Consider the following 12285-nt stretch of genomic DNA (forward strand, 5'->3'; position numbering starts at 1 on the left):
ATCTTTTGTGGTGATGATCACTGCTAGTGGCACGTATTTTTTTCATTTAACAAAAAAACAATGCTAGAGTGTTGGTGAGGTAATAGATGAGAAGGGAAATAAATCACACACACACAAACACATCTAAAGCAAATTCAGACTTAAGAAATCTCACTTTAAAATCAATGCTTGGGGTGCCTGGGTGGCTCAGTTGGTTAAGCATCTGACTTTGATCTCAGGGTCCTGGGATAGAGCCGGAGTCTGGCTCTATGCTCAGTTGGGAGTTTGCTTGTCCCTCTCACTCACCCTCTGCCCCTCACCCCACTTGTGCTCACTTTCTCTCTCTCTAATAAGTAAATAAATAAAATCTTTAAAAAATAAAATAAAATTGATGCTCAATTTTTGTCAGAATAATGTTCAGTTTAGCAGTTTCCTTTCTCACTTTTATTTCTCTCCACCCTCGTGTGTCAAGTTCCTAGGTTCTGTCCACTAAACTTTTTATTTTGAATCCTTCTGGTCCCTTCACAGTTGGTTATATATCAAAGGGCACTGTTTTTCCCTAGAAGGTTGGGAAATAGCCTGTCTGTGAACAGTTTTATATTTAACTACATTTCTCCAAGAGCACAGGTTTTGTTTCTCTTTTCTCCTTAATCTTATTCTTCTCTGTGCTTGAATTTGGTTCACTTTTTTATTGTTGAAGAACTATATTTTTTGATACCTTTTACAGTATTTATACAGTCAATGTAACAATATCTTTATTCTATTGATTAAGGTGAAATCTAGAGAAAGGTGTTTCTCAGTCTCCTTCACTTTCTCCTCATCATGACTCCTACAGCACACACATATCTGCTCACTTCAAATAGAAAGACAAATGTAATGCCTTTCCTTCAAGTTATAAAGGTAGCCCTTTGGCTTCTATAATTTTTTTGTTCAGGCTAGTGGAATTCTCATATCTTGGAGTCAGTTTTTTTATAATTTTTGGTTTACTGTCATAGGAAAATATCTCGGCTTCTTCCAATTTACCGTTTTTTCCACGTTAAAGGAAATCCCCTTCTGTCCTATACAATTCAGCCTTGAAATATGTTTGAGAGTTAAACATCTAGACTTGCATTTTTTTCTTGGATTATAATTTTATTTTATTTTAATTTTTTGTTATTATTCTGTTCAGTTAGCCAACATATAGTAAGTACATCATTAGTTTTTGATGTAGTGTTCAACGATTCATTAGTTGTGTATAACACACAGTTAGACTTTCTTTTTATTGGGAGATATGAGGGGGGAAGAGTGCTTCAAAAGAGCTAAAAATATCCTGTTGTCACAAATGCCTTCTTTGGACTTCAGGATCTGGAATGTGAACTGTGAATGAGTACATTTCTTTCTTTTTTTTAAAGATTTTACTTACTTATTTATTTATTTATTTATTTATTTATTTATTTATTTATGGAGAGAGCACAAGCAACGGGAGCGGCAGGCAGAGGGAAAAACAGCCCCCCACACACTGAGCAAGGAGCCCGATGCGGAACTCGATCCCAGGACCCTAGGATCATGATCTGAGCTGAAGGTAGATGCTTAACTGACTGGACCACCCAGGCGTCCGGAGTGAGCACATTTCTAAGTACAAGATCTAATTGCACTGTCCCTAAGGTCTGGGGAAGTCAATTCAGGCATTTTCTTTCCCATAGGTTCTTTGGCCTTATACGCATTTACTCATGGAGGCAAGAGGAGCTAATGAGACAAGCCAGGACTTGCCACATATACCCGGAGAAGTGGGGTAAAAAGATTTATCTTCCCTGGCCACCACAATAAAAGCAGAGTAAATCCTCTCTTAGATCCCACCTTTTAGATACTTAATACTCCACAAGACTCCCTAAATGGCTCTCGTTCACCGTCCTCACTGACTGCTTACAGTTTGTCACTCTAGCAGCAATGGGTGTAAGTTTGAGGAAGAGCAAAATACTTGAACCATAGTATAAAACACTCATCAAGGTCAATTGCTTAAATAAGGCAGATCTGGGTTCCATCTTTGGTAAAAGCAGGAACTTCGGTTGGGTATAAAGGAGGCAATAGATACAATTGGTTAGAAGTTCGTCAGGAAGACAATTTGCTTTTGTGCTTGAAGTTTTTTGTTCAATCGTTTCTCATCATCTTTTTTTTTTCCCTCTTTGAAATGAAAGTCGAACATCTTAGTTTAGCATACAGGTATTTTCATGATCTAGCCTCATCATACCTGCTTCTATCTCCCAACTTCACTGCTCATCAGTCAATCACTGCACTCTATTCTCGAGTCTTTCCATACCACATTAAATTCCAGAACATGCCATGGTGCATCTGACAATCTTCCCACATGATTCTAATACTGCCCTTATTATCCTTGCACCCTACTACATTACATTCATCTGTTTACATTCTACTCATCTCCTAAATTTTAGTTCACATATCACATTTCCAGAAAGCCCTTGCCTGACCTCTGAGGGTACTGAACAACCCATTCTTTCCTCCTAAACACTCCTGTAATAATTTATTCTAATCTCTTTTTACACACTTTCTACACATATTAGATTGTATTGTCTATTTTTTAAATGTCTGCATTCACATTGGGCTGAGGTCATTTTTGAGAAGGACTGATTTACATCCTTGTGTTAATCCCAAGACTTTACATATAATAAATGTTAATAAATATTGAATGAATACATGAGAATGTGATGTTTAATTGGAAAGACAGAATATTGTGAGATCTTGAATTCTGGCCATATCTAGAGATTTATTAGTAATTGATGAGCTAGTAGATGATAGATTTTAAAACATAAAAGTAACAAAACTGCATTTGTTCACTTGCAGTAACTGGATTAAATTGAGCATTTGGTGAGAAATTAATGGCTTGATCTTTACACCAAACTTTGTACATTCAGTTACAGTCCATTTTATTTTTTATAAAACATTTAGAATGCAAGGTCACATAAGCTCTCAATAAAACTATTGTCTAGATGACCATCTCCTCTGATATATTATAACTCTCTTGAGGGTAAACATCATGCAGTTTCTGGCATATAGTAGGTGGTTAATAAATATTGAGTAAATGGGGAGCCTAAAATCAATAATACTTACAACTACCATTTATTGAGTGCTTCCTCTGTGCTTAGAATTGTCTGGGTGCTTTCTGTTTGATAACTACCATTATTTTCCCTGTTTTACAGATAAGGAGGCTGAGAGGCAAAAAGAAATTGCCAAATTTTCTGAAGGTCAGACAGATTGGGGTAAATACCATGCCCTTTGGTTCTAGAGTCTGTCTTTTACTACCACATATGTGGATTTTCTTGCAACTATTCCAGTATACTCTATACCTTCTCCTCCCCCCCCTTTTTTTTTTACCATGGGTGAACTATCCACAATCCTGTCTGATAATCATTTCCATGTTTCTTTTTAATACACTATCACTTTATACATCACTAAGCAATATACCATTGTTTGGCCAGTATTTTTTAAAAATTTAAGTGGATGAAATTATATTGTATTTTATTTTCTGCCTTGCTTCTTTCAGTAAATATCTCTAAGTTTCATTTATGCTATTGTGTGTAGATGTAGTTCCATCATTTTCAATATTATAAAGCTGTGTAAAATTCCATTAATTGAGTATTCATCAGTTTATTCATCTCTGTTATTGTTGATGGATATTTGTACTATTTCCAATTGGGAGATATTAGGGACAATGATACAGTATGCATCCTTATGCATTTATCTAGATGCATACATGCATAAGTTTGAGGATAAATACCTGGTAGAGAAATTGCTTGATTATGGAGTATGTATATGGTCATGTTTACTAGACATTGCCTAACAATTTTCAAAGTTATTGTGTCAATTTACATTTTTACTAGCAATGCATGAGAATTCCTATGGCTTTTTGTTTTTGCTAACCCTTGATATTGCCCAAATTTTTATTTTTAATTTTGCCAATCTCACAGGCATATAAGTATTATTTCATAGTTTGGAGATGACTTATAAAATTGAGCACCTTTTCATGTGTAAATAATTTTTATTTTGTTTTTTTCTTCTGTGAAGTGCTTAAACAAGTTGTACGTTTATTTCCAACTGGATTGCCTGCCTTTTTCCTACTGATTTTTCAAAGTTCTTTATATATTCAGTGTATTAGTTCTTTGCTGGTTAAACCTGTAGGCAATTTCATTTTCTACTCTGGCTTGCCTTTTCATTCTCTTTACTATGTCTTTCGATGTTCCTATTCCTTATGTCCCAGTGACAACAACTGTCACTGGGAAACTTCTCCCAAGTTTAACTCTCCTTTGGCTCTGACAACACTATTTCCTTCTCTTCACTTGCAGCCCTGTTGATAGTAACAAATGCCAACTGTTGCTGATCTTTAAATTCCTCACTATCCTTTGTTCATTCTCTCTTTTTTCATGAACCATAATTCTTTTTTTAAAGATTATATTTATCTATTTTAGAGAAAGAGAAAGAGAGAGAGATAGCACAAGTGGAAGGGGCAGACAGAGAGAGAGAGAATCTCAAACAGACTCCACACTGAGGGTGGAGTCCGATGCAGGGCTTGATTCCAGGACCCTGAGATCAGAACCTGAGCCAAAACCAAGAGTGAGAAACTTTAGCCCCTCATGAATCTTAATTCTATCTTTTTTTTTCCTTCAAAAAGCATCATTATTATCAATGTCATGGTTTTATAGACTCAGTATCTGGTATGATTTACCTACATATTTCCCATTTTATTTGCCTAGACTTTCCATCTGGATTCAGTCTCCTATTTGGAATGCATACACTCTTTCCTACTAGTGGCAAATATTTCCAGTTTTTCATCAGAAAAATGTCTTTTTCTCATTCTTGTTATTTTTCTAATAGCTTTATGAGACATAATTTATTTACCTATCATAATGTTCATCTGTTTAAAATGTACAAGTCAGTGGTTTTTAGTATATTTATAGAGTTGTACAGCCATTTGTTTGTAATTAAAAAAAAAACAGAAATAGCTCAAATGTCCTTCAATAGGCTCTGTGGGGCTTTGAGCCTTGATTCTTGTCCCCCTGTTCTCAACACTTTGTACATTTTCCTCTTTTTACAGATTTCCTCAGAGCAAAAGTGCCTTTGTTTTTTGCTTGTGCTTTGCTTTTATTTCTAAATTCCAGCTCTCCCCCAAATATGGCAGTTTTTCTTGATAACACTTTGATTATTTAACTGTTTTTAAAACAAAAACAAAAACTTTATCTCATAGTTTTAATTGCTCACAGCAGGAGGATCAGTCCTAGTAAACCAACTTCATTTCCAGGAGTGACCCATTCTCTCTTGAACCCATTTAGGTAAGTCATATGCCTGTTTGCACTCTCACTTCCACACTTTCCCCACTCTAACATAAATTGCAAGAGGACTGACACGTGTGAGTTGCATTTCCCAGACTCCCTGTCAGCTTGCTTCTCCCTGGGGTTAGCCAATGAGAGACATCAGTGGGAGAGTGGATGGTGACAAGAAAGGAAAAACCATGTATTTCCCCCCACTTTTCTCTTTCTAAGGTAACCTCTCTAGTATCACCTGTATCTTCTCCATGGCTCCAGGGCCCACCACTCAGTGCCTCCTTTTTGTAACTTCCTTGGTGGCTCCTATAGTGGTTTTAGCCTCTGCTGGATTGGACTGGCTTCTGGGATCTGCTTAACACTACTGTCTTCTATTACTCCTTCAGTTCTAGGGGTGGAATAAGTGCCTTTAGGTTGCTTATCTCTGGGTTGCCTTACTGTTTTTCACATTAGTTTCCTCAGCTCATCTATCACCAATCCCTATATTAAATTACCTCAGTTTTAAATATTTAGAATACTTTCTCTGTCCTGACTGTACAATCAGTCACCATTCAAATCATTCTTTAACCCCTGTACTCCACTGAAACTCCTGAGAGACTGACTATGTGAATGGACAATGGCAAGATCATTTTGACAATAGAACTCTGACCCACAACCTCTATGACAACCAGTCCAGGAAACCAAACCACAACTATTTCAGCAACTGGCCCAAAACAGTCAGGACCTGGGGTGCCTAGGTGGCTCAGTCAGTTAAGCATCTGCCTTCAGCTCAGTTCATGATCCCAGGGTCCTGGGATCCAGCCCTGCCTTGGGCTCCCTGCTCAGTGGGGAGCGTACTTCTCCCTCTCAGCCCTGCTCATGATCTCTCTTGCTATCTCTGTCACTATCTCTGTCTCTCTATCTCAAATAAATAAATGAAATCTTTTAAAAAGGAGTCGGGACTTAGTCAATGTTTGCCAGCTTCTCTGATTTCTGCTTCCCCTTCCAACTCAGACCAACCAGAGAAAACCAAATATGATTCCCAGACCAATCACATACAATGTCCCACCTTTAGCTAGCCTATCTTCAGCTTCACCATGCCCACAACCTTCAATCAAAGTGATACTGAAGACCCTTCTTTTTTTCCACTATAAAGCTTTCCAATTTTTCTGCAAGTTTTTTTAATATCTCCCAAATGCAAATGATGGTAGCAGTGTTCCTTACTATAGTGAAAGCTCTGAATGAATAGCTTCTGTTTGTTCTCATCTGGGTGATCTTCATTCATTTTCACACTTTTCAAAGTTTCCAGTGTCATCTACATTATCAAATCTAGCAGTCAATTTTCAATCCACTTACTTTTGACCCAGTAGCATGTGATACTGTTGAAAATTTTACTTCCCTACTATTTATTTTTTTAAAAAATAATTTTTTATTATGTTATGTTAGTCACCATACAGTACATCCCAAGTTTTAGATGTAAAGTTCCAAGATTCATTACTTGCGTATAACACCCAGTGCACCATGCAATACTTGCCCTCCTTAATACCCATCACCGGCTGATCCCAATCCCCCACCCTGTCCCCTCTAAAGCCCTCAGTTTGTTTCCCATAGTCCATAGTCTCTCATGGCTCATTCCCCCTTCTGTTTACCCCCCCTTCCTTCTTCCCTTTCTTCTCCTACTGATCTTGCTACTTCTTATGTTCCATAAATGAGTGAAACCATATGATAATTGTCTTTCTGTGCTCGACTTTTTTCGCTTAGCATTATCTCCTCCAATCCCATCCATGTTGCTGCAAATGTTGTGAAATCAATATTTTGATGGCTGAGTAATATTCCATTGTATGTATGGACCATATCTTCTTAATCCAGTCATCTGTTGAAGGTCATCTTGGCTCCTTCCACAATTTAGTGATTGTGGACAATGCTGCTATGAACATTGGGGTGCATATGGCAATTCTCTTCACTATGTCTGGATCATTGGGGTAAAAACCCAGTAGTGCAATTGCTGGATCATAGGATAGCTTTATTTTTAACTTTTTAAGGGACCTCCACACTGTTTTCCAAAGTGGCTGTACCAACTTGCATTCCAACAAACAATGTAAGAGCAATCCCCTTTCTCCACATCCTCTCCAACATTTATTGTTTCCTGCCTTGTCCATTTTTGCCATTCTAACTGGTGTAAGGTGGTATCTCAGTGTGATTTTGATTTGAATTTCCCTGATGGCTAATGATTTTGAACATTTTTTCATGTGTCTGTTAGCCATTTGTATGTCTTCATTGGAAAAGTGTCTGTTCATATCTTCTGCCCATTTTTTGATTTGATTATTTGTTTCCCTTTTTTAAAGATTTTATTTATTTGTTTGACAGAAAGAGAGACAGCCAGTGAGAGAGAGAACACAAGCAGGGGGAGTGGGAGAGGAAGAAGCAGGCTTCCAGTGGAGGAGCCTGATGTGGTTGAGTTTGAGAAGTTCTTTGTAGATCTTGGATACTAATCTTTTATCTGTAGTGTCATTTGCAAATATCTTCTCCCATTCCATGGTCTGCCTCTTAGTTTTTTGGACTGTTTCCTTGGCTGTGCAGAAGGTTTTTATCTTGATGAAGTCCCACAAGTTCATTTTTTCTTTTGTTTCTCTCTCCTTTGGAGATGTGTCAAGAAAAAAGTTGCTGTGGCCAATGTCAAAGAGGTTGCAGCCTATGTTCTTCTCTAGGATTTTGATGGATTCCTATCTCACATCGAGGTCTTTCATCCATTTGGAGTTTACCTTTGTGTATGGTGTGAGAGAGTGGTCAAGTTTCATTCTTTTGCATGTAGGTATCCAAATCAGCAAAGAAGAATTCAAAGTGTCTCTCTTCGCAGATGACATGATACTCTATATGGAAAACCCAAATGACTCCACCCCCAAACTACTAGAAGTTATAGAACAATTCAGTAATGTGGCGGGATACAAAATCAATGCTCAGAAATCAGTTGCATTTCTATACATGAACAATGAGACTGAAGAAAGAAAAATTAGGGAATCCATTCCATTTACAATAGCATAAAAAATCACACGTTATTTCAGAATTAACTTAACCAGAGATGTAAAGGATCTATATTCCAGGAACTACAAATCACTCTTGAAAGACATTGAAGAAGACACAAAAAGATGGAAAAATATTCCATGCTCATGGATCGGAAGAATTAACATAGTTAAAATGTCTATGTTACCCAGAGCAATCTACACTTTCAATGCCATCCAATCAAAATACCAATGACATTTTTCAAAGAACTGGAACAAACAGCCCTTAAATTTGTGTGGAACCAGAAAAGGCCCTGAATCGCCAAGGAATTGTTGAAAAGGAAAAACAAAGCTGGGGGCATCACGTTGCCTGATTTCAAGCTATACTACAAAGCCATGATCACAAAGACAGCATGGTACTGGTACAAAAACAGACACATAGACCAATGGAACAGAATAGAGAACCCAGAAATGGACCCTCAGCTCTATGGTCAACTGATCTTTGATAAAACAGGAAAAAACATCCAGTGGAAAAAAGACAGTCTCTTCAATAAATGGTGCTGGGAAAATTGGACTTCCCTACTATTTGAACATCTTTATTTGTCTCTAGGATATCACATTCTCTTGGCTCTCTTGCTACCTGCTGTCTATTCCTTTTTTGTCTCCTTTGCTTGTCTATCCTACTTTCCTTAACTTCTAAGCATTGGGCTGCTCCAGAGCTTAGTTCTCAGACCTATGTATTTGCCTTTCTGTCTCCACTCTCTGCTTTTCTCTACTTTGTTCCATGGCCTATGAGGTTCATCTATTTGGACTACATTATCCAGCTCCCTTGCAGTCTTGTCTGTAGTTGGATTCAGTTAATGGGAGTCAGAGGAGGTTATCCAAGAGTGGGAAGAATATTCCTCTAGCTGTTTCTGAAGGGTGCCTGTGGGTTTGCTGTGGCCATAGACCAAAGGTCACAGCTCCTTTCAGGAGGCCCTTTTCAGATGGCTCTTTGGATTCTGTTCACTACATCCTTTAGGCTTAGGTTGGTATAGGCTTCCTGCCTGAATAACTGCCACCAGTCTCCCCAGAACAAAACTAACATAATAAATAAGGATATCCCAAGCAGTTATCTATAGAGCAAATCACTTAGATTTTCCCTAATTTTTCTCAGTATGTTAATAATATAGAAGTACTTTTGAACAGGGAGGAATAAAAGAAAGCAAGAATATCATTATAAATCCTTGCATTTATATATATAATCCAAGGCCTATTCATAGAGGGGAATATATATATATATATATATATATATATATATATATATATATATATAGTTAAGGAGAGGGGAATATATATATATAACTAGATATATATAACTAGATATATAGATATATAGATATATAGATATAACTATATATATAGATATATATATAGTTAAAGAGAAAAACACCTAAATCATAGGGGCATTATCTCAGCTTCACATTCACACACATTTAAACAGTGATGAAGTGAGTTTCTAATGATGATCCTCAAAGCCAATGTCTCCTGCTATTCTGTTGTCTAAAGCTTCTGTAAACAAGGTTGCTAAATGGGGTACCTGAGTGGCTCAGTCAGTTAAGCATCTGCCCTCAGCTCAGGTCATGATCTTGGGGTCCTGGGGTAGAGCCTCGTGTTGGGCTCCCTGCTCAAGGGGGAGTCTGCTTCTCCCTCCACCCCTCCCCCTGCTCGTGCTCTCTCTAGCTCTCATTCTTTCTCAAATAAAATCTTTTTAAAAAAAACAAAGTTGCTAATTGTCATTGGTTCCCTGTTTCTTTTCTTATTTGCTCTGGGTCTGTCCTTTCATGAATAATTTACATTTTTCAAATATTGGAAAGGAGCAAGGCAAGGACACTACCTGAGAAACTAATCAAAATCAAAACAGCACCATGCATATTAGGATTTTCAGAAAATAATGAACATCTGGTTTTATAGCTATACTGAACAGTGTTTGGTAAGTCTCTAGTGTAATGTTTTATTTTATTCACTCTTTTGGGTTCTACTGTTTTCTCTAGAGATTTTTCTATACAAAGGAAATTTAAGTACTTTCTCACTGATATTGGAGGACTAAACATCTATGGTTTAGAGGGCTTTATTATTACATGATTATGTTTGAGAAATGTGATTTTTAGCTGTAGTTTATCTAAATGATAAAAATTTGTTATGGTGCATGAAGAATAAACCTTACCTAGAAGCAGTCTGGACTTTGTCCTTGGCTACTGGGAGTTTATGTTCCCGTTCCTGAAATGTCCTGCATGATAGGAGTGTCTTTGCTTGCCTCTGGCCTGTGGCTAGTAGAGAGTTTTATCACTGTGAGTTACGATAGGGGCTTTGGGTCATACAGTCTCAGTTCAGACCACCAGAGGAATTGATGACTAGAGATATTAAGCCCAATGTCTGCAAGGGATAGAAAATAAAGATCAGCTACTTGGGTAGTATGTGATTGAACCCCAATAAAAGCTGGACATCAGAGGTTTGTGTGAGCTTCCCTGGATATCAATACTCTGTGCATTTTGTCACGCATTATTGACTGGGTGAAGGTAACACCATCCATACTTGATTGGGAGAGGACACCTGGAAGCTCCTCATTTAAGCCCCTCTTGGTCTCTGCTTCATATGTCTCTTCATTTGGCTGATTTTAACCTTGTAAACTTTCTCTGTAATAATTTATGAATATAACAACTTTCATAATTTTGTGCATCCTTTCAATAAATTTTCAAAACCGAGGGTGGTTTTGGGGACCCCTGAACTTACAGAAGTGAGGGTGGTCTTATGGAGGACTCTGACCCCTTTAACCTCATACTTGATTAAAGTAATTGCAGGTTGTAACCAGGAACTGGAGTTTCATTTCCATTAGACAATTTAGAAACCTGAAAAAGAGATTTTCAGAAATGTTGGCTCTGCTGGGAGGTATGTTCTCCGGGCAGCTACCTGGACACCCTGGGGACTCCAGAGGCCAGGCTTTGCTTCTTCAGGCTGTGCGAGGCCCTTCAAGAATTTTTACCAGTACCTTGGTAGATGATTTGGAGTCATCTTTTGAGGCTTGCTTTGCTTCTTTTGTGAGTCAGGGCTATGTCAATGGCAGGGATCAGCAAGAAATTAGAACTGGTGTTGATCAGTGTATCAGAAATTTCTGGATATTGTGAGACAGACAGAATGTCTTTTCCTCCAAAAAATATTGCAATTATTTGTCCAGGAACCAGAGCAAGTTATCAAAGAGGATGTCTTAGAACTAAGGAATAAATTATAGCAGAAAGATATACTGGTCCAGAAGCACTTGACAAAACTGAGGCATTGGCATTGGACATCAATGTACAGCACAAAAAGCCAGCCGAAATCCCTCAGGGCTCCTTGGCCTACCTCAAGCAGGTATTTGCTAATATGCCTGCATCAAGCACAACCTGAGTCAAAGTTGACCTGAAGGTTATCTGGCATGTGAGTCAGCCTAAACACAGTTTTGACAAACATTACTTCTTGTGGGCATGACATTTTGGAAGAACTCTTTGCCAAAGAACAAAATTATTTTTGTTTGATGGTCTCACTTAAAAATTTCCCTCTATTTTTATAAGCATTACTTCTCGAATACTTTATAAAATGCCTATAGTGTTGGTAAAATCAAGTAAATTTTTCTGTCTTTAGCAAAGTTTAGACTGTTCGCGTGATTCCACTTACAGCTTCCTTTTTATGTTTATTTTTTTCTGTTTGTATTTCTTTTTGTATGACTTAATCTCCTTGGGTTTCCAATTTTAGATTAACTTGCATGATCTGAGGGAAAGTTTGTATGATCTGATCTGAGATCAGAGGATGAGGATTTTGATTGTAGGCCTTTTATGACAATTACCCCTCCATGGTAGTGCAGACAAATAGGTAAATTTGCGTGTTTCAAGGCTTTAAATTATCTCCAGAAGAGAAATCTAATGCAGCAGTGTTTGTAATGCTTCTGGAGCTCTCAGAATGCGGATATTTTGTAAATAGGCTGAAATGATTGTAATACCGTA

The 12285-nt window shown here is 37.6% G+C and overlaps 1 pseudogene; it reads left to right on the forward strand.

Moving 5' to 3' along the window:
- Nucleotides 1–11178: 11178 nt before the first annotated feature.
- Nucleotides 11179–11692, forward strand: LOC123797303 (mediator of RNA polymerase II transcription subunit 28 pseudogene; annotated as a pseudogene).
- Nucleotides 11693–12285: the final 593 nt, after the last annotated feature.

The sequence above is a fragment of the Ursus americanus genome, chromosome X (genome assembly GCF_024610735.1).
Source record: "Ursus americanus isolate L20-20 chromosome X, mUrsAme1.1.p, whole genome shotgun sequence".
In the NCBI taxonomy this organism is placed as follows: domain Eukaryota; kingdom Metazoa; phylum Chordata; class Mammalia; order Carnivora; family Ursidae; genus Ursus; species Ursus americanus.